This window comes from Aythya ferina, assembly GCF_964211825.1.
Source record: "Aythya ferina genome assembly, chromosome: 2".
NCBI classification, from domain to species: Eukaryota; Metazoa; Chordata; class Aves; order Anseriformes; family Anatidae; genus Aythya; species Aythya ferina.
In genome coordinates, this window is record NC_140297.1 from 93,222,464 (window position 1) to 93,243,612 (window position 21,149).

The following is a 21,149-nucleotide window of genomic DNA, read 5'->3' on the forward strand; positions in this document are numbered from 1 at the left end:
GTTTGGCAGTACATTATTAAAAATTCATGTTTACCTTTAAATAATCCACTTTTAAACTAAATATATATATTTAATCTAAAGAAAAAAATCATCTAGTTAAAAAACAAACAAACAAACAAAAACAGTTTGAGCCAATTTTATTCTTGTATTAAAAAGCAATGCATGAATTTCTATCCAGGCTGCCTGCAGGACAATAGAAATTGAAGCAAACAGCTCTACTTTGCATGACTATTTGCAAGCCCTTGAGGCATTGAAGAATTGAAATAGTAACTTCCCTAAGGCAACAAGTGTGTTATACATAGATGTTGATTTGTTTATTCTAGTAGGCATAACAAAAAGGCAAAATACTATCTACTATTTTTGTGAAAATAAACAGGATTACTGTCATAAAGAAAAAAAAAAAAAAACAGCAAATACTTAGGGAATTCCAGAACCAGACTATGTGGACACTGAGATACAAGAGGGACATCAGTGTTTTTGTTTCACTTTTTGAAGAGAATGTAGCATCCAGACAACTGTATTTGAGCCCTGTTTCATAGCACTGTTATTAGAGAGCTAATTAAAAGCTAACCATGAAAATGTGTAAACTTCCATCTTCCTCATATGTAATTCCATGCATGCCAGTAGCAGAATTTGGTGCATTTTCCTAGAAATACAAGTTACACAGTATGAAGGAAAAAAATAGCTAAATAAAGCATGGTCTTTGTTTTTTCCTCAAAATGAATTTTGAATGTTAGGTGCATTTCCAGCTCCTTAATGTAAAATTCTGCTCAATCAAGTGTAATGGATTTACGTTCAGATATTTTTCTCAGATTTCTAGCAGACTTTCTGCAGTATGAAGCCAAATGGCATTGTCATCTCTGTTATGGGAAACGGCACAGGAAAATTCAGATGAATGTAGAAAGACTATAAATAAAAAAAATGTTTGCCTCTGACCCAAAAATTGTCCGGTAACAAGTGCAATTATGTAGACAAATGGTGCTGATAACAGCCTTCTTTCTCCACAGCATGCCTTGCTCAGTGTAAAACACTGCTGAATAAATAGATATATTTTTTTGATATTGGCAGAAGCGTGCTTGCCCACAGTCTGACAGAGCAGTCATTGACAGAGCTGACAGGTAGAGCAAATAAAGATCTTGGCCATGAGAGATGCTGAGCACCTGTGACACCTGTCTTTCCCAATTCAGAGCTTTGCAGGTGAGTGCATGAATAGAAATGAAGGGTCGCACTAGCCTGTCTTTGGGGACAGCAGAGGGGACAGCTGAATGAGAGATTCAGTTTTAGGGAGCCTATGAACGGAGAAGAAAAGCCAGTGGCAGTGGCCCTTGACACAAAAAGGCAAAAATTCAGTTCAAGTGTGTTAACATTGTATTTGGGGGTTATCTTTGGAGACTTTTGGGGGAGTCTTTGGAGACTTGGTGCTGTACTGGATATTGCGCATCCTTGCTGCTGGCACTCCGTGGTGAACCCATGGGTGGCACCATCCACCCTGCAGCTATGGGAGGCTGCACCAGGGACACAGCAATGCAACTATGTCCCTAGGCCAGGCTTTCTGCTGCAGCCAGGTAGTATCTGGGTGCTGGGGTCAAGCACTCCCCATACCTGCTGATCAAGCATGTCAAACTGCCTGAGCCATGGTGCAGGACAAGGGACCATTAGCAAGGTCCTTGGGACGACAAAAGGAGATGGGAGGACAGGTCCTGCTGGGCTGTCAGGTGCCACATTCATCTCTCAGCCCCAGTGTCTCCTTTGATAAAAATCCCACGGGCCAACATCTTTCTAACTTCTGGCAGGTAACTAAAACACCTAACTTAAGAGAATGCATCACCTCAGGCTCTTTTTCCAGTTAGTATAAAGAAGGGATAATGGGCGGGCAAGATATTGAATCACCCTGGACCATTTAAGATCTGAATGGGCCTTTGGAGGGGTCTGTTTCTCTTTTTTGTCAGCTGAAAGTAAATGTTTTCCTGATTCTGTAGATTCACAGAAATTGTGGATGCTCAGAACAGCCCGTATAGGTAGTGCAGAAGCCTGGCCAAGGAGAGACAGGGTCTGTAGGGTCACTCTGCACATCTCAGACCTTTGCCTGCAGAGCTGGCTAGTGCTGCACCACCTACATAATTAAAAATAGAAGAAACCATTGCAGCTGGGATCCCTGGGGTTGTGGTGTATGTCTGTGACACCCTGCCTCCAGCAGCAGCCCTGGGGCCCTGCCCTCAGCGAATGGCTCTGGCAAAGGGCTGCAAATTCCTGACAGCCCAAGGAATTTGGGACAGAGAGCGAGTGTTTTGTGACTTTTTAAGGAGGAGTGCTGCTTCCAAACTATGATTCCCACGTTGGTATGACAAGGCAGACATAGTCTAGCTTAAGAGCAAGTTTGGCTAAATGTAGTCATATGTAGCTCAACCTGGATATTATGTTTGTATTGCAGTACTAATAACCAGCTAAAAGTTAACAACACATCCTTTGCCTGTCTTGTCAGGGTACAAATGGGCAAAGAGCCAGAAGTACAGTTCATTAGCAGGGAGCCAAGCCATTTAATTATCCTAAAATATGCTCCTTTGGGTTTTGGTGGTTGTTTTTGGTTTTGTTTTGTTTTGTTTTTGTATGACTATTATTATTTTGCTAATGGTTGTAGTTTTCCTACTTTTTTGTCTTTTTATTATTATTTATTATTATTATTTTTGCTAACGGTTGTCATTTTCCTGCAATTTGCTGAGCATTATATATTGCAATAAAAGTGCAGACCATCTCTCTTCTGGCCTATCAACTTCATCGGGCTTGGGAAATTGAGTGGATAAAGAGGAAAAGAAAATAGGTAAATATACTGAGTATAATGCTGAATTATTTTATGCTGCTGGAAGGAATTTTGAGAGAGAGAAAGAGAATACGTCAATGTTATTTGTTTTATAATAGAAACTTCCCTTTCATTCTCTACTCTACTCCCATAAAGGTCTTATTCAGTGTATTCAGTCCTATGCAAAAGGTCACTCTTGTCCTACGAGAGAGTTCTCCGTCTCCTTCCTGGCACCTCTGGATGCTGTGAATAGAGCTGTCTTTCTCTGAGGCTACGCTCCATGGCAGGAAGGTGCAGAGGGAGCAGCTGAGTATCAGCCTCCCCTCCTGGAGGTCAAATGCATCACCCCTGGGCACCGCACAGATCGTGCAAGGAGAGGGAAGAGCAGTCACAGCAGACCTCCTGGCTCTGCTCAGCATCCTCATCAGCCATTCCACCACATTGCATGACTTCAGTCTCTTTGACAGGTAGTTCCTCTAGACAGGTGATTTTTAGTTTTATATTTAATTTCTCAGCCTTTTTTTTTTGTTTGTTTGTGTTGTTTTGTTTTTAATGTTTGTGTTTGTATATGTGTTTTTCACCTTGTGGACTCTAGACTTTGACAAGGGGTAGATAAAGTGACAGCTCCTGGAATATCCAGTAGTCAAATGGCTGCTCACTCCAACTGCATTTTGACACCCACCATCACAGTAAATAACATGTTTAATCTTAGATTTGTCTTATGGCATTCAGTGGGAGTTCTTATGGAGTGACATTCAACTCTGCATGAGCGATGCTCTTCATGTGCTTCCTTCTGCAAGGCTGGGCAGGAAGGCTGCTGCCATTCCAGCTTGTGTTGTGAGGATACAGGAGGCAAAATAGCTAGTATGAAAATCAGAGAAAGGACTCTATCATAAGGCTACTCAGCCCTGTGATTTCACTGGTCTGGGACTGGAGACCTTCCACTTCCTCTGGATGGATGGGATCTGAGCAGAACAAAGATTAGCGAACCAAAAAGTAGAGGAGGGTTTGAACCATAGGAGGAAATGACAGCCTGAGACCCCATGGCAGACCAGTTTGTTAAGACTGCCTGTAGTGTGAGAACTGGCTGTGAGGGCATAAAGGGATGTTTTGCTGACCTGTTGTGTATTTTTATGCATCCTAAATTAAACTGTGCCTACGTGCCTTTACAAACATCCCTCTCTCTTTGCTTGCTTATAGGAACTCAGATGAGCTCCAAGATCTTGCTATTCATAGGAAACAGTAAAGATACTTGAGGAAAAGAAACAAAAAATCCCCATTTACTTACAGGCAACAGTTCAGAGGGGATAAGCAGCATAAAATAAATCTCTACAGTCTAGCTACCAATGCTTAGCGTGCCTTTGCTCAGTGTGTGCTAAGTGAGATCTGGGGCAAAGCTGGAAATAAGAGAGAGAGCAGAGGGTGCACACACAGTATCAGTGCAACCGCTGCCAAAACTCAAGTCTGTATTCTGAGTAAGCAAGCAGTGGAGTTCCTGAGGAAAAAAAATGAGTAAAAATATCTAAATATCAATTTCGGAAACAGCTACACCAGTTTAATTGTAGCTTTTCAAAACATCCAGCATCAAATAGACAAGCAGCCTTAGAGGTTTTGGACTAAGGATTTGGAAGTATGATGAGGTTGCAAATAATCTGTAAACGTTGTCTCAACTGTAATGTTTCTTAGCCTTAGTTATTGGTGATATTTTTTGTGGACTGCTATAGAAAAGAACAGACCAGAGACACCTAGAAAGATGACTCTTGAGAGATGGTGACAGTGTACATAGCAAAATGACCAGAAAGAGATTTGATCAGTCCCCAGCAAATTAAGAATTCATTATGCTTGTAATAATGATGGTATGTTTTATAACATTACACTTAAGCAATTGTAATTTCAGTTTTATGGAGCAAAAAGCGCAGTCTCTAAGATTTAACTTTGAAGTAGTGGATTTAATTGACACAGCTTGAAAAATATTAATGGCTATTCATTAGTAGGTATTGTCTCTTCCCGCATCCTACATGATTGTTTGAATTTAAAGTAGCTCTTTGCTTTGTGCCCAGAATTATTGACAAAAATATGTCTTTCTTCATCAAATGATTAGCTAAATCATCCTTTTATTTACAAGCAGTGCTGTGTCCCTATGCCCTAAATCTTGCTAGTTGGAGGAGTGGGAGGGAAAGCAATTTAATTAAGTTAACTTTATTGACCCGCTGGAGCTGTTGTTTAATAGCATGGCTCCCTGGAGTGCAGTGCAGGTAAATTGAATGAATGCCACAGAATATCACTTCCCCGCATTGCATATTTCAAACCTTTGCCAGGCAGTTTGGGATGAGCAGCCAATCAGGAAAAAGGTTTTTCCACCCTTGCTAGCTTGGATGGCATTTCCCATTATGCTCAGAACAATGTGCAGAGTGTTACCGATTCGTTCCTGTGAGTATTTCGAGAGGAAGAATTCTGTGATTGTGTGTTGCGTTCAGCTGCTGTGCTCAGAAGACAACTTTGTGGATTGGCTCTCCAGCCATGTATCAAAAATTACCTTTTTGTGAAGGAGGAGAACTAGCACGTGAGTCTGAATGAAAGTGCTGTGAGTAAACTATTTAATATTAAAACCTTAATACACTCATTCTGCATGAGAAATCAGAGTCCAGGAGGACGATAAGAGAGATCTTCTAGAACTCTGTTTTTCATTAAATACTTGGGAACTAAAGGAAAAATTATAAAACTTCTTTGTTAAACTATTATTTTAATAAAATAATAGCTAAAAAGACTTCCACAGTGCTTTCTCATAGATACTGGTGCCTGCTGATGTTTCAGGTGTTTCTGTTGTTAAAGTCTTTGTCCAAATGTCATGTTGGCTGGAATACGTCCCTTTTTCTGCACTATTCTTAAATACTGCCCACTGAGTGATAAAAGACAGTATTTCAGTCTGTTGCACATGTTCGTCCGTTCACTTTGTTTTAAAATAAAGCTAGATCAGTGTTGTACAATCTAGCAGCAACTTTCTGTAGCTTTTAACCCTCACAGAATTTCATGTTTATCTGATTAGAAGTAAGACCAGAGAACTGGTCTGGCAGTTTTGTTTGAAGAATTAAATGCAGCTACACAGCTAATTTATGTTTTGCTCTGGAAAGAGGAATTTTCTCATATTCACATCTGTTGGAAAACGTGTACAATTCCATGTTTTGAATTAGTTTATGTGTAGATTTTTTCTTTTCATATGTGAAAAGATTTGTCTTGGCTTCAAACAGATGTTTTTAATTTCATATGAGCATGAAATAAGGGAAGTTGATGTTTAGGGGAGGGGCATCATCTGTTACTGAGCTTACCAAACCAGCTGGGAGAAGCAAACAAGTTTCAAGCCTGTAGGACCTTCTTATACCTGACCTGGGTGTCTTTAAACAATCACACTTAAAACCTTACAGCTGCCATCACTGCCGGTATGGTACACATTATGCTCACACATTATCAGAGCCTCACTGTTAACCATACTGTGTCTCCTTTGCTGGGGGTTGGCCCCTGGGGCAATCTTCCTCAGTTCCTCTCCTGACCCTTATGTCCTCATGTGCCCCACACAACTTCAGAAGTGCCGCCGTATATTTTAATTCTATAAATCCACGCTGTGGATTTAACTTTTCCTATTCTGACCCTCTGCCCTGAGCTCTGGTGTGGCACCGAGCATGGGGAGAAATACCTGCAGCTCTCAGTATGAAGACCAGAAGCTTTAATTTGATGTTAGGTTGACTTGTCTTTTGTCTGGCACTGACGTTTGTGTGTTTACACAACAGGATGATGTCTTGCATGAGTAATCCCGAGAAGTTTACTAGCTGATATTCTGCTGTACTTTATCTTCATTAGATGTGTCTTTTGGCAGCTGTTGCTCGTAAGTCCATTCTCCATATCTGTAAGATAAGTGCAGGTTTTGTGCTAATGGTTGAGGGGAGGGTCATAGGTAGGCCTTAAAAAGTAGACTTCTATGACTTTTCAGATATTTTTTTTGCTTCCCATAGAGCTTTTGTTGTGAGGCTTTAAAATATTCTGCAAGCTTTATGGTGTACCTAATAGAACAAGAGGAAAATACATATTCATGATGCCATCCCTCTGTTCCTTCCAAGTACAACAGGCAAATCACATTGAATCATAAGGGACTGTTTCCCTGCATAAGGATTCCTATTATATCTTTAGGTGAAGTTCTTTAAAGATGTTGAAATACAAATACATTATACATACATGAATATTAGTTCTACTTGATTACAGTTTTAAATGAATATTAAATCAAGGCTTATAATATTAATACTTAATTATGTTTAATATTGAACATTTTTAATTATGTGTATATGAGTATTGATGTAAATTAATCAATTCTAGTTGGTAGTTCTGAGTGGGATGCAGAACTCATGCCTAGCACCAATTTAGACTTCAATGGTATTGTTCTTCATGTCAAAGTTGACTAAAGAACTTTACCCAGCTCCTTTCTTTTTCCTCTCAAGTTTCTTTATAAAGCAGAGCAATGAGCTCTGTCTGGTTTGCAGCGTAGATCCCAAATCATTGTACCAGTACAGCTGAGCATCCTAGGCTCGCAAACTGTTTCAGTTAGCTGGGGAGGTAGAAAAAAAAGTGTCCATCAAACTACCATTGGATTTTAAGATGTGCTATTTGCTTGATGCTTTAGCTTATGAACTGTACATAGAGGCACTTTAGGTTGTGTACTAGTACTGTTATTTTCTCTGAAAAAAAATCTCTGCTGAAAACTTTGCCAGTACAGGAGCAACATTTAGGGATGGATTTAGCTTTTGATATCAGAAAGGTTTCTTAATGCCAAAAGCTAGAAAAAAGTCTAAGTTGATGAGCTTACACTACAGAAAAATGTAGTTTGTTTATTTGAGGAGTTTTTGGTTTTGATGCGCGAGATTGCTTTTTTATTATCTTTTTTTTTTTTTTTTTCAAAGTGTAGCTTATATCAGATAGATAGAAGTTATATGTTGTAACTTTTTTCAGCTATTTACAGAAACTTGCCCTGTCGTATCTATTTTATTTTAGGGTTGGTCTTTCCCACGCCTAATGAACATTGAGGCAGCTGCAGTGGGATGGCATCTTCTAGGATCCCTCTGCTCTGCTTAAAGACATTCCTGCTTTCTACTGCCATTACCTCCCACCAGCTGGAAGTACTGCCCCTGTGGTTTTCCTAGGGATTCACTAGTCTGATTGCTTCTTAACTTTGAAACTCAGCCAGGCCAGTTCAGACCCACAGTTCAAATCACTTAAAATAAACTGGCTGATTTTGCCTCAAGCATTTTAGCATGTTCACAGGACCCCTCCACTGGTGCAGCTAAGGGAAGAGCAAGGAAAACAGGGAGAAGTAATGTTATTGAACCAATGTGCAAAAGCACCTGTTGTATGCAAAGTGAATGCTGACAATTCTGAGTCTTGAATACTTTTTGTGCAAAAGAAAACATCAGAAGTGGCTGTAGCATGGTTGTGTCAGGAAGACTTGCGTACAGGTGTTTTGCTAAGCGTGCAACAATATATAAGCTCATGTGCAATACTTTTCTTGCTTGCTAACTGATACCTAAACTGCATTTACCTATTCCTTCTAAAATCTAAAACTGGCCAATAGTAGGGTTTTAAGGTTTATTTATTTATTTCACATTAATTGATTGTTACTTTATTCAAGCAAGTAGATACCAACGAGGATTTGTCAAACCTTTGCTACACAGGAGACAAAAGTTTGCTTTGGAGTATAGAAGTCTCTAAGTCGACCAGTTTTGAACATAAGAGTTGATTAAGAGATACTCTCAACAGCTCACAAAGCTTAACCTGGCAGCAGATAAATAAAGCACCATAATCTCAGCTATAGAGAGGCCCAGGGAATTTAGAGAGTGCAGTTTGGTAATTTACTAGGAAATCCCTGATGACTCCTTCAGAAGAAAAGTTAAGTATACGGAGGAGATAACAGAGCCTGGATACCTGAGGAGGAACGCAGATGCTGAACAGTGTTGATTTATCCCTTTTTGACCTCTGGGCTTGCCACACCACTGTCACCAAAATAAATAAATAAAATAAAAATAGTAATTAAAAATAAAATAAAATCCATTGTCTTCTGTAAAGTGTACCAACCACAAAGTCACTACTTAAATTCTCTACCAGTAGAAGACAATACCCTATATTAGTAGGATTAACAAAAGAAGTGTAGAGGCAGAAATGCAGTTTCTCATCTTGGAAGTCACTTATGAGAATTAATAAATCTTACTGGCTTCTTAAATAGAATAGTATCAGTGAATATCTCAGTGGATAAAATCACTGAGAGGAACGATGTATGGAACCTTGTGCTCTTTCATATATGCAGAGAGTAGCACTTCTAAACCTTAACCACAGGAGAGAAGAAAAAATTCAGAAAGAAAACTGGCTAATATAAACAATAGGAGCTCAGAAGGGAACTTTATCATACATTGGTAGTAGAAGTACTAGTGGATTTATGAAACTATTTCAGAAGCATATCAGTCAAGTCAGAAGTGATATTGTAAAGACATTTGCTGAAGCATGAAAGGCCAGTAATAACCAACATCACAATTTCTGCCTGAGAATAGGAATTGAATAGTCATTTCAGTATTTTATTTTATGATCTTTATTTCTGTCTTTTATCTGTCTTCTGCATCCAAGATATTAGAGATGAGGAGAGCTGCAATTTAGGCCAGTTAGGAGACACTCTAAGCAGTTATTCTGTGTCTAGATTTTATATTTGCTATCCTGCATGATCACCATACCTTTAGGAAAATCACTTCGTTCTTTATGTTATTGTTATTCTTCTTTTGGGAAAGTGGGTAAATAGCATTGTGAAATGCCAGGGCATACCTTTGAAAAACCCACCCCGCATTAGTGTCTTAAGGGTGTATCTCTGTGTCACGTTTGCTTAAATATATTTTGAACTGGCATATCTGGTGGATGTTTCTGGAGCAAAGAATTCCATCGTGGTTGCTAATACAGCCCCCGGGAGGAGATGGTGCCAGCCCACAGATGGCTCAGTGTAGATGCACTGGCCGCTCCATGGGGTGTTTCCATTCACCTCTTTTTCAGCCGCTTAATTCCCTGCTGAACGCATCTTTTGTGGTGAGATTTATGGACTTGTGCTCTACTTAGAGGAACCCAGTTAGCATCTGTGCTGCTTGCTCCTGCTTGTGTACTGGTGTTCAGGTCAGCATTGCAGCAACCCAGCTCAGGACTCACGGTGCCCATGATTGTGCTCCATAAATTGTAACTCCTGAACCTACAGGAAGCTGTGTTACCCTTTGATGTGCTTCCTGGCCTGTTCTTGGGTAATGTGAGTGTCTGGCCCAAATTTCTTGTTCCGTGAACCCATGAGTACAGTAAAATATGTCACCTCTAATCCTCCATGCTCTTTGCATGCTCACAAAATATGCATGGACATCAGGTGGGAAAGAATTGCCTGGAGAGTTTGGTCAATCACATAAATACTGAACATGAGTCACCCAAACGCACATGGATGTACTCAGAGATACAGTGCAATGGTTAAGATGCTGTTAGGGTGTAGTGTAAGGCAGTTCACCAGCACCCTCACTTAGCTTTCAAAACCTGTATTTTCTGTCTCACTCTTCTGCCCCCACCAGTTTCAGGAGCTCAGGAGATCTGTTGATTGGACTGAGCCCTTATTATGGGTGAACTACTTTAAAAATCTGTGTCAGGCAATAGGAGTCCATATTTCTACATATTCTTGGCAAGTAGTTTTCCTTCTTTCTTTCATACATCAATCCCTTGCCTTGTCTCCCTTCAGAGGCAAGACACAGTGCTGTATTGAGCTTTGCATTCTTGACAGTGGATATTGCCTGCTGTAGGCAGCATAGGTTTAGCATATCTTTTTTTAAAGTCAGACACAGGGTGATCATTACCCATTGGTGTACACTGGCTGTATAAGCCTGTTCTGCCTTCCTGATTTCAGATGTTATCAGCCTGAATTGACTCCAAAACTTAGAGCAAATTGCTGTTCTTCTCATTCTCATAATTACTGTACAAAGCATACAAATATGCCTTGAGGATTTACTTTTTAACTCTAAATGATCACTGTCAGGTGAAATAAGGATTCTAAATTATCCACCCATTCTTTTGAGAGAAAGAAAAGTTATAGTTCACTGTCAAGTCTTAAGAGAATAAAGATATCTCAAGTTCAATTCGAAAAATGTATGATAGGTAAGTTAATCATGAAGTTAATCACAATAAAATGAGGTGTACACATTATATATGCATATAGAGTGTGTATGTGTGCATCTGTATTGCATGTACAAATATATATATACAAATACACACATATCCATGTAGTCAGGAGTGTAAATACTCTATTATTTAATTGCACTTTTCTTAATTATATGAGAACTGTTTGTGTTTCATCAGGAACTTTTGCCTAGTGTAAAGCAGTAGGATCCAGCCTGATCTCAGGTTTAGACAAGCTTTGAATACCTTCACAGTCAGTTCTGTGATGGTTCAAAGCATCAGTACATATTTTAAAAGACAAATATTTCCCGTTAAGAAATAAATATATAAGTGTTTATTGGACTAGTGTTTTAAGCCAGAACAGAGATGTTTTTGAACTGAATCATGTGGACTACATGGTGAGAAGAAAAATAAATAAATAAAGGGGAAAAAAAAAAAAAGAAAATATATCTGGGAGACAGAAAAATGATGTATCAGGTTGTGCCATGGTGTCAGTGGTTAACTCTAGAAAACCCTGTCTTTTGGTAACTCCAAAACATGGCAAAATGTGGCTTGCATTAGCCTTATGTCTAAAGCATAATTTAATTACAGTCTGTGTTGGGAAAGTTCTACATATTGTAATTGTGTATTTTTGTACAATTTAAATTGTACAAAATAAAATAAACTATACATTTATTGCTTTTTCAGTTAAGGAAAATAATTGTCAAATTCTAGTAGCAGTGACATCAGTGTAAGCATCTATATGTTGCAGTTTCCTTGCTTTCCTATGTATTTCAGAGTTGTACTCTGCTTTCCGAATCACCATAAGATTTATAGAACAGCACATCACTGTTCCTCTAGCCCGTGCACTTTAATTCCTGAAACTACACTGACTGCTAGGAGAAACAAAAATATAAAATAAAACAAATGGAAGAAAAAAAAAAAACTGCTCCCAAGTTTCCACAGAGGCAACAAAGCCTCCGTCCGTGTTGCACAAATGACTTTGGGTGCTGAGAAATCTGTCAGCATGAAGGCAGCAAAGGCAGTTTTATCCAGGTGCAGCAGGATCACATTTTATTTACATGAGCTGTTCCCACTGAAGCCAGTGGAAAGTATCATTGGTTTTCAGTGGAGTTGTACAGAGGCAGCATTGCACTAGGAAATGTGTTTTTGTTAATTACCATGTATTTAAATGTATTTTGTCACATTGCTGTCATTTTTTGATGTTGCTCTAATTTTACATAGTGAAGAGAAAGTGCTTAGATTTATTAAAACTAGAGTCTTGGAAGACAGAATTGTTTCAAAAGAGTGGTGTGAAAGTCCTTCTCCATGCCTTTTCCAAGGATGGGATTTCAAAGATCTTTTACTGTTTTCAGGAGTATCCATAAGGGAAGATGAATGATCAACAGAAGCCACAACTAAGGTAATTTCAACATGTTATGTCCCTGTAGCCATGGTGTTGTCCTGCCTGCAAAACTGGTTTGGCTATACCGAAAATTGAATTGAATTTGGTGGAAGTCCTGTCAATTCTTCATGCATTCAACACTGTTTGTGGCATGCTTAGCCACTGCATTATCCTTATAACCTATCCAGTTGTCTGGCCTTGGGGAGAGGGTCCTATTCAGATGGCCCGATTTCCACGTAAGCTCCTGTGTCAGATCTTTCCTAAAGTTTTAGAGCCAGCTGAACAGTAAGCACTAGGCACAAAACTTACTGTCCTTGTTCAGGCCCTGTGACAGTGGCTAGTATTTCATAAATAAAGGGTAGTTTGTAAAAGTAGCTTGTTATTTTGTGTGTAGTAATAGGTTTTCTGTACTGCAGAAGGCATGTAATTTTGAGTAACTCCTCTCTCCTAATGTGTATGTTTTCCATTACAAGCAGCTATTTGGTCTTCTAGCAGTAATTGTTGATATTTTTTTTTAAGAATATGGATTCTAGTCAATATCTGGGAGTTATACCTATTGATCGGGGAAAAAAATAGCCCTTTGAAATAAAATAGCCATTACTACTCAATATGTTTCCATGTTGAGTGGATACAATTTCCATAATACTAGTTAAATAAGAGGTTGCCTATAGACTGGCCTTTTTAAAGGGTTTTACATCTAAGGAAGAAAAATCAAAGAGAAAAATCTAATGTTCTGTCTCTAGATTTTCTACTTGTTATTTTAGGTCCCATTCTATGGCTCTATTGTGGCAGAAAGGAAATGCTTTCATGCCTGTGATATCATTGTATTCAGAAGCCCCAGGCCTTGTGCAGTGGTAGTAGCTCTGATCAGTAGCTTTAATAATTTAAAAGGCAAACCTAGCACTGGGAGGGGATGGGAAGGGGACGACACTTTTTGTGAATCTTGGCCCAGCATAACTTGTTCTACACATCCAGAGTTTGGAGAAAGAGCAAGCCTTACTACTTACAGAGGAGGCACTATCATGCATGCCACTCATAGATTAGTTTTCAATTAGAATAGCTGTGTAACTTGGGGGACAGGACGTTTCTTCACTTCCAGGTCACTTGGTGAATGGGGCATTGCTGTAGACTGGGTTGTGAAACCTCTGGCACAAAGTTTCCTTACATGACGTCCTGGAAATGAGACAGCTGTTAGTTTCCTCTCATGCATATATGGTCCATGAAACAGAATAGCATAGACAGAAGGAGGCGGGTTGGGAATAAAAGGAGAAGCTGGGGATGAATGACAGTGTTAATGTAGAACTAGGGTAGGAGGCATTATTGAAGAGTGAAGAGGAGCAGGAAAAAAAACAAGTGCAGGAGCAGCAAAGAGGAGAAAAAGCGATCAACATATTGGTAAAATGGAAACTGGGAAGAAGAAAAAAAAAAAGAAAAAACAGAGAGAGAAGAGAGATGTGATAGATTTTGTTATTTAATTAATAGTTTAATGTATTGGATACTCAGAAGAATCTTTTGTCTAAATAAGGCAGCCAAGCCATCATCTTAACCTCACTTTTCTAGGCTAACAGCTAAACATGCCGTCTCATAATGTGATTATGACAGATGATGTAAATGATGCAGATTTGAACCCTGTACCTGCAGCATACAGGGACAGCTCTTAGGGAAGCTGTGAATTGATAGAAAATTATTGAACCAACACAACTTGCCCATGTGTGGCATTCTATTGCTGCATTGCCTTAGCCAAAAATTCCCAAAGTAATTCCTGTAATGCCATCTTTATTCCACAGTGACACTCTTCAGTTAAGGTAGAATTGTTTATAAAATATTTTTAGGAAAGTTGAAGGAAAAATGTCATAGAAACTGAAATTTCGATTATACATTTCATTACAAGTTTCCCTTCTCTAAGCCATGCATCCTTTGCTCATCCTGCAAGAAATACTGTCTAAAGTAATAGTACAGGCACAGATTAATTCAAATAATTTTATTCATCAACTATGTGTGGAAACATAAGATACCAGGAGAGGCATCAGTTGACTAAGAGGTTGCTTAAAGTGATACTGCCAAATTTTCAAGTGCCACTTTAATGTGTTAGTGGATTAGTGTTTAGTCATTACATTAAAATGTATCGCAGACTCCAAAGTGCTACGCTTGACAAGACAAATCTTTTGAAAAAATAAAATCGTGAAGGCCTAAGTGCTGTACGGGTGGTTGGCAAATTCAGAGTATGAAGTCAGATCTGGTTCTCTCTTTTCCATGGCAGTTGAGGTTGCTATTTAGCAAACACAAGGTCTAGAAAACAAAAGTAACAAGTTAATGGCTTGTGGGATTTTGATGTCCGTTGGCCTTCCTCTGTGTCCAAGACAAAGTCTACAACGTGTGTCCAGAAAAACTATTATCCATGTAATATTTGCTGGAAAATAGTAGTGATAGGAGAAGTTAAAACGAGAGCAAAGCCTTCCATTTTTGCAATATTAAAATATAGATGATGAATTACAGTCAAAGTAGATAAACCATTTACTTTCATACTGCAGATGTAGGATGAGATTCTGCAAATGTTCCCCATTCAAATATCCTGTTGGGTTTCCACATACGAGCTGACAGGCAGTAATCAGGACAAAGTACCGCTGAAATTAATTCCTGTAATACTGTGGGTTTTTTAATGAAAATCATGATGACAAATTATCTTTGTTGTTCTCTTCACCATTTTATCCCTTGTATCCTAAGTTAATTACATGGCATTTTAATGGAGGCTTTTTGAGCACGCTATACGTGTCAAAGAAAAAGCAAAATGCTGTCAGTTTCTGGAACTTGTCCAGGCTTCCACAAACATATGTGAATTTAATTCTGATAGCTTTTTAATTTGGGAGTTCATCATTTATATTTTTACCTGTCAAACTCATTCAGCTTCTCTTAGCATAGCAGGTAGCAGGTAGGAGTAATAAAAACAATATTCTCCTTCGTACTTGTCTTTTGTGAATAAAAGGAAAGAAGCAGTAATTGGACATCTCACAGACTCATGATTTGGGGCTTAAAAACATGATTAAATGTTTAAATTTGGCAGTGCTGTGAGTTGCAAAGGAGGTGAGACTAGGCCTGCTGAAATGTGACACAGATGTTGACAGGTAGCAAGCAAAACTTTTGGGATGCTGAGTTGGGAGGGTTCTTTTTTTTTTTTTTTTTTGTAATCTGTCTTGACTTATTTTTCAGCCATGTTTTCAGACCTAGCCACGAATCTTTATTTACAAATTAAAATTTTAAATTGCAAATAATATGCATTATTTACAGTCAATAATCATTAATCATTGCTACTCCATTAATTTTTATTTCAGCTTAGTCAGATGCCTCTGAATTGACTTTGACTGAGACAAAAATATGTATTTATTTATTGTTTTATAAACATAAAATTTCAGATCTTCTGCCTGAAATGAACAAATACTTCAAGCAAAAATGGGTAGTTTTCAGAGTGATAAGAGCAAATGAAAATAGAGGGTACAGTAGCTCATTGTGGAAACTGTTTGGCAGAAACCTGAGGGAACTGCGGAGCTGTGAAATGAGGCAGCAGACCTGGTGAGAATGCATGCACACACACACACACACACACGAAAAAAAAAAGAAAGAAAAAAAAAAACAAAAACCAAAAAAACGAGATATTCAGATATTCAGTGTCTTTGCTTTGTCTTTACTGGCAAGTTTTCTCCTTGGGTCTCGCAGGCAGGATCTGGGAAGGTTGAGTTAGTGAACTAATAAGTAAACTGGACATACAGAAGTCCATGGGAAAAGAGGAAAAGAGGATAGATCCAAGGATGTGGGGGGAGCTGGCTGAGATCACTGCAAGGGCTACTTTTTATCTTCTTCAGAAGGTCCCTAGGGATCAGGAGATCCCTGGGGGCTGGGAAGAGACAGATGTCACACTCATCACGAGGATGGGCAGGCAGGCAGATCTGGGCAGCCAACTGCTGATAAACCTCCCTTCAGTCCCCGGGAAGATTTTGGAGTAAACTCTTCAGGAAACCTTCTTCAGGCACGTGGAAGATAAGGAGGCAATTGGAAAGAGCCAGCATGGATTCACAAACAGCAAGTTATGGCTGACCAACCTGAGAGCTTGCTCTCAGAAGATGGCTGGAATGGTGTGTGAGGGAAGAACAGTGATTGTTCACCTTGACTTTCACAGGTGGGTTACAAAGCAATTCAGAACTGCATCCTGAAGGTCAACCACATCCACAGCTGTCCTAGCAAGAGTGTAGCTAGCAGGTTGAGGGAAGTGATTCTTGCCCTCTGGTAGCTGCTTGTGAGACTCTTCTTGGGAGACTGTACCCTATTGGGGATGTATGTGGTGTACATTGACATAATGGAATGAGTTTCTTGGAGCACCAGGTGGCTGGAGGACAGGAGATACAAGGAGAAGCTGACAGGACTGTGTTTGTTCAGCCTGAAGATGAGAAGAATAAGGAGGGAATCTAATGGCTGTTTTAAACTACATACTGGTGATGCGCAGAGAAGACAAAGCACACTCTTCTGGGCAGTGCGCAGTAATAGGAAAAGACAAAACAGATACAAGTTACAAGGTGGGAAGTTTTGTCTAGGTACCAGAAGAAACTTTCCTGCCTTTAGGGGAATCAAATGCTGGTACAGGTCCCTGGAGAGCCTGTGGAATCTCCATTCCTGGAGACATGGCAAAGGCACCTGGGCAAGTCCCTGAGCAACCTTTGATGAACTTGGATGTAATTTCAAAGTCAGTCTTGCTTTGTGTGGGCTCCAATGAGCTCCAAAAACCCCTTCTAACCTAGAAACTCTAAAAGAATTTGCTTTTACTTACTTAAATTGCTGCTTTAAGGATTTAAATAATATTCCTGTGGCACTTTATTTTGAAGGAAAAGAGCAGTGAAAATGCAGATCATTATTATTACCAAAAAGTAAGACATTGCTGCTAGAAAATATTGTAGGAGTCATGTATACCAGGCTGCCAGAAAGGATTGTGTTTTCTTGTTAAATACGACAAAAGCATCAGTGAAGCATGTTTAATCCACACACAAGAAGAATTCTGCAGACTTTGTAAACAAATAAAAGGTAAAAAAAAAGGTCAATTTTGATGAGTTGCAGGGCTGGAAAAATTTAAACCAACTTTAATGTATTTCTATTTATTTATTTATTTATGTCAGGTGTATATCTTCTGCTTAAAACGTGAACCACTTTCTTCACTACTTTTCTTAACCTTCACAAATACTATTTGGCTTAGGGTAAAAATCTGATGGGCCAGGGAAGTCAGGGAAATGATGCGAAGAAGGTGTTGTAGAATTTGGTCCATGTTTTTCATTCCAGTGATTTCTCTTTCAAAATCTTTCACTAGCTGTGTATCCGGACCTGCCTAAAACCAAAGGACTTCACTGTTTGATGGATCTGTGAGCAGAAGGGATATTTTTCACAAAAGGGAGAGATTTTATTTTCCCTCTTATGGCCCCAAAACTCATCTGGGGAAAACCTACATTACTGAGTAAAATAACCTCATAGCTTTGGTGACAGCCAGAGTGGTGGTCAGAGCTTTTGCTTAGAGCACAACTCTCCCAAGGGTAAGAACAGCAAAACAGCTCTGCTGGGACTAATTGTTTTGATATATTGTTCAGAAAGTAGAAACCAGACAGTAGTAGACAATGTGTAAGATAGAAGCTTTAGGGAGATACATTTTCTAGGACCTTTTCCCAACCTTCCCTGGTCCAAAGTTTAGGAATGTAGCTAGGAATTATACCTTTATTTCTGATAGATATTTTTGGTTTGTTTGCTTTTGCTTTTTTTTTTTTTTTTTTTTCTCTGCTAGAATTTGTTTCATTGCATTTAGAAGTTATTCAGGTGTTTAACGACCGCAGTGTCCTCTAACAGTTTATTCCATAATTAGTTACTCATTCTGTAAAAAGTATATTACCTACTCTAGGCTTTAAGCTGAAGCTCCAACATTTCATTTGCTGCCCTTTCCTTCTTGTATTGCTAATAGGGGTGAATAGCATTTCCTGTTTAACCTTCTCTGTGCAGCTTATGATGTTATGGGTTTTGTCATGTTTTTCTGAACTATTTCTTTTCCAACTGATTTACCCCAGCCTACTCAGTATTTCTTACAGAGATAATGTCCCTTACCTTCAATTATCTTAGTTATCATCCTTGTCTATGCTTCCTACTTCAGGTAAGTCCCTTGGGGCTTAGAAGAGAAGGCCAAGTCTTTCAGTGGCAATAATTTGGCAGATTGCTCTCTTTCATTTCATTTTCCTAATAATTCATAACGCTCCATTTGCTACAGGCTGATGTTTTCATAGACCTGTACATGATTTCTCCAGCTGTGTTTCAGAATGTTTACAGCTAATTCAAAGCTCACCACTGTGTATGCATAGTTAGGATTCTGGTTTTATTCTGGATCTTGCATTTATCAGCACATTTCATCCATGTTTATATCACGGAGCACACAGAACTGAGATCTTTCTTCAGTTTTCCAATCCCCCTTTGGTTTTGCTTCCCTAAACAATCTACTGTGATTTACTGTCGCTTCTCTATTCAGCTTTGTCCAAAGTACTGATGATTATGTGGAACACCACATTTCCCTGCTCTGATCCACTACTACTCTCTCTGCAGTGTGAAGATTGACCAGTTTTAGGGGGATTGTTCCCTGTATAGAAATACTTGGGCATGGGAACCTCCAAAAGCTCTTCTGTAATGAACACCTGTGGAAAGAATTCTTCTTACTTTATTGGGGTGCAGTCTTATTTCAGCTTTCCTTTCCTACCCCAATTACTTCTCAGCCCTAGAGACTTTCTGGCAGACTTCCTGCTTATGATGTGCTTAAAAAACATTTTATTATTAGTTTTATGCCTTTAGCAAATTGCTCTTCAAAATCTTCTTTGGCTGGGCTTATTAAATTTAACTTGCCAGAGTTGATATTCTTTTCTATTTTTCTGATTGGGAAATGACTTCCACTTTCAGAAGAACTTCTCATAATCTGCTTTACTGTGCTGTATATTGAAATGGTCTAGAAAAAGTGGAGAAGTCTGGGAAGTTTTTCTTTCCATGTTTCCTGCCTTCCCCCAAAGAAAGATCTGACATTAGGTATGCAGCTAAAGTTATAAAGTAATTATTGCTCTTTTTCTGAATTGCTTTCCCTGTGTCCCCTCAAAAATGGCACTAAAACATGAAGGAAATGCTCACAGAATTCAAAACATGAGGAAAAAAAAGGGAAGGAGGGAACAATCTGCAAACCATGGAAAAAGAAAGGAAGTGTTGGAGTGAGCAAGCATGGATAAGAGATAAAATAGAAGGAGGAAAGAACAGACTGGAAAAGTTAAACAGTCAAATGAAACAGTGATCACACCAAAATAATCACCTCTGAAACATTAAAGGTTTTGGTGCAGCTTGCACTACATAAGAATAGGGTATGAGTCCTAGGAATAAAAGACTATTTTCTCAAACTTATACTCAAATATAGTTAGTGGTTGAGGTATGGATATATGCATATATATCCATATATATTGTCTGCATATATGTGTGCATATGATATATCATATATATGCATATATATACGCATATGATACATATCGATATAAATACATGTATCCATACCTCATATCTGGACTGTGATCAGCCCCCAAACCAGGTGTTCTGTGGCTTGCAGCCCCTTTGACTTTGTTTCTGAGTTGAGTCCATGATGTAAGATTTAACTTGTAAAACCTCCTGAGGTTTCAGCTGTAGCAACTTTAAGGCCTCTGCAAGGATAGCAGCTTTTTCACACTGATCACTGGAGAAATGCTTATTTCGGGCAGGTACCATCCGTGCCATGAAGTGCTCATTATCTCTTTTGAGTCACAAAGGCAAAAAAAACACAAGTGAAAGTAGAACAAGAGAGGAGTGAAAGCACAGGGTAGACCTGCAGTTGGTCCATCAGATCATTTGAAAGATTTGGCTTAACATCATTTATAATAATGTCAATACCCACATTTTTTTTTTTTTTACTTTTTTTTTTCACTAACAGCTATGTGCATCTGAGCAAACTTCTATAGGACAGAAGATTCTGAGTTTGATTTATCAGAAAATGTCCCTCTGTTGATGTGTGCATATATTTGTCTCATCAGTTCTGTCAGATACACTCTTTCACTGTGATATTTCACTGTGTTATCGCTGTGATATTTTACATATAGCTAAAGGTCTACATGCATCCTAAATAAAAAAATCTCTGTCAGCCAGTCTTTCTAATTTCCCTACCTTCCCATCGATGAATATGTGATGGTGAAAGGCTCTCCTCAACCCTGTGAAGAGAGAAAATTCTCTTACAAGGGGAAGCAGGATGGTACACAGACAGGAAATGAAGGGCTCAGAACAATAGGAAAAGTGATACAAAGATGTGGGGAAGTTTGGGAGTAGCTACCCTCAATGTAGAGAGCCTGGTAATATAAGAGAAGTAAGAACAGAATGGAAAAGGAGTACAGAGAGAAACCTCATTACAGTTACATAACATAGGAAAGTGATTGAAGGGGGACGAAGACTACATTGGAAGACACAGCACAACATGGAGCAAAACTAAGTGCAGGAAGTTAGAAGGGAAAATGAAAGGATAAATACTAAGGAGATAAATTTGGATTTTTAAAAAATTCTCAAGAGAAAATATACACACATAATTGTGTAGATGATACACAATAATAAATAGATAAACCGTGTTTCTCCTGTAATGTTGCAATGCTCCAGAACACAGAGCAAGCTGTGCTAACATAGCAGCTC

At 38.8% G+C, this 21,149-nt stretch overlaps 1 protein-coding gene across 21 annotated transcripts in view; it reads left to right on the forward strand.

Annotated features, from left to right (window-relative positions):
- Window positions 1–21,149, forward strand: part of LOC311433109 (poly(rC)-binding protein 3-like) — a 511,482-nt gene that overhangs the window by 337,433 nt on the left and 152,900 nt on the right. For 5 of the 21 annotated variants that reach the window (XM_084511839.1, XM_084511835.1, XM_084511810.1 and 2 more), the window contains one exon: window positions 1,069–1,197. The exons of 15 other annotated variants lie outside the window; for them this stretch is intronic. The gene's annotated coding sequence lies outside the window, so the exon portion shown is untranslated. Of the gene's footprint in view, window positions 1–1,068; window positions 1,198–3,315; window positions 5,382–21,149 lie in introns of those variants that run through there. One more of the 21 variants, XM_084511821.1, reaches the window with a different exon arrangement.